We start from the raw sequence: 2,500 nt of genomic DNA on the forward strand, positions 1-2,500 counted from the left end.
GTCTCTCTGTCTCTCTGTCTCTCAGTCTCTCAGTCTCTCCTCTCTCTCTCTCAGTCTCTCTGTCTCTCTCTCTCTGTCTCTCTATCTCCCTGTCTCCCTGTCTCTCAGTCTCTGTCTCTCTGTCTCTCTGCTCTCTGTCTCTCTGTCTCTTCAGTCTCTCTGTCTCTCTGTCCTCTCAGTCTCTCTGTCTCTCAGCTCTCTGTCCTCTCTCTCTCCCTCTAAGTCTCTCTGTCTCTCTCTCTCTCTCTCAGTCTCTCTTCTGTCTCTCCTCTCTCTCTCTCTGTCTCTCTGTCCTCTCAGACTCTTCTGTCTCTCTCTCTCTCTGTCTCTCCCTGTCTCTCCTGTCTCTCTGTCTCTCAGTCTCTCTGTCTCTCTCTCCTCAGTCTCTCTGTCTCTCAGTCTCTCTGTCTCTCTCTCTCTCAGTCTCTCTGTCTCTCTGTCTCTCAGTCTCTCTGTCTCTCTCAGTCTCTCTGTCTCTCTCTCTCTCTGTCTCTCTGTCTCTCAGTCTCTCTGTCTCTCTCTCTCTCAGTCTCTCTCTCTCTCTCTGTCTCTCATCTCTCTGTCTCTCTGTCTCTCAGTCTCTCTGTCTCTCTGTCTCTCTGTCTCTCAGTCTCTCTCTCTCTCTCTCTGTCTCTCTGTCTCTCTGTCTCTCTGTCTCTCTCATCCTCCTCTCTCTCTGTCTCTCAGTCTCTCTGTCTCTCTGTCTCTCTGTCTCTCAGTCTCTCTGTCTCTCTCTGTCTCTCAGTCTCTCTGTCTCTCTGTCTCTCTGTCTCTCTGTCTCTCAGTCTCTCTGTCTCTCTCTCTCTCTGTCTCTCTGTCTCTCAGTCTCTCTGTCTCTCTCTCTCTCTGTCTCTCAATCTCTCTGTCTCTCTGTGTCTCAGTCTCTCAGTCTCTCTGTCTCTCTGTCTCTCAGTCTCTCTGTCTCTCTGTCTCTCTGTCTCTCTGTCTCTCAGTCTCTCTGTCTCTCTCTCTCTCTTCTCTCTCTGTCTCTCTGTCTCTCTGTCTCTCTCTCTCTCAGTCTCTCTCCTCTCTCTCAGTCTCTCTGTCTCTCTGTCTCTCTCTCTCTCAGTCTCTCTGTCTCTCAGTCTCTCTGTCTCTCTCTCTCTCTGTCTCTCAGTCTCTCAGTCTCTCTGTCTCTCTCTCTCTTCTCTCCTCTGTCCTCTCAGTCTCTCTGTCTCCTCTCGACTCTCTGATCAGTCTCTCTGTCTCTCAGTCTCTCTGTCTCTTTCCTCTCTCTCGTCTCTCTCCCTCTCTGTCTCTGCTGTCTCTCAGTCTCTCTCTCTCTGTCTCTCTCTCAGTCTCTCTCTGTCTCTCTCTCTCTCTATGTTACGTAAAGTATCGCTAATAACTAACCACACAAGGTGTACAGTAATGAGTGAGTCACAAGATTCTTAGCTAATGTGCAGGTGTCACATGTTCGAAATAAGTGTAATGTGACTTGTCTACGCAGACAAAAGCAAATTGCTATGTTGGCACCGAGCATTTTGTTGTTGGATGGAACAGATAGATCACCAGGTTTGACAAGCAGATAATAATAGGTTCTATTTATGACACACTGACATCAATCCGATCTATTGGAAAGTTGCATAATAGTAAAAGTTAATTTCATAGAATTTCAAGGTGTTTTTTTCTTTCTTATAAACCGAAGCAATTAATATTGAATGCTTCAGCTGTAAGTTCATTGTGGAATTATTGCTGTTTATTGCGATAATTCTAAAATAACTGGAGATAATTACTTTAATGTTAAATTTCAATTGCTATGAAATGACTTGTGAATTATGCAAATAAGCACAGAAATTATTAACATTTTTGCTGGAGAATATTAATGTCAAAAACCAACAAAACACACAAAAAAAAAAATGGGATCAGAGTTAGTGATTGGATAATGAACATGAAAGGAAATGGTAATATTTAAATTAGAAATGTAATTAGTTACTTTCAGGTGAAAAAGAAAAAAATGTTTCATGCAATTCGTTGTTTGTAATTCATATTCAGTTTTAGTTTGCATCAACACTACTGTTGTCATCATCAGCTTCCTCATCATCATCATCATCATCATCATCATCATTATCCTCATCATCAGCTTCATCATCATCATCATCAGCATTGTTGTTATCATCATCATTGGCATTGTCAGCGGTAGCAGAGGCATCATCATTATCATAATCATCATAACGTCATCGTCATCATCGTCATCATCACCATCACCATCACCATCACCATCATCATCATCATCATCATCATCATCATCACCATCCTCATCACCATCATCATCACATCACCATCACCATCACATCATCACATCATCATCACCATCAATCATTACCATCCATCATCACCATATCATCATCATCACCATCATCATCACCATCATCATTCACCATCACATCACCATCATCATCATCATCATCACCATCATCATTACCATCATCATCACCATTATCATCATCATCACCATCATCATCACCATCATCATCACCATCACCATCACCATCACCAT

Source organism: Octopus sinensis, linkage group LG3 (assembly GCF_006345805.1).
Source record: "Octopus sinensis linkage group LG3, ASM634580v1, whole genome shotgun sequence".
NCBI classification, from domain to species: Eukaryota; Metazoa; Mollusca; class Cephalopoda; order Octopoda; family Octopodidae; genus Octopus; species Octopus sinensis.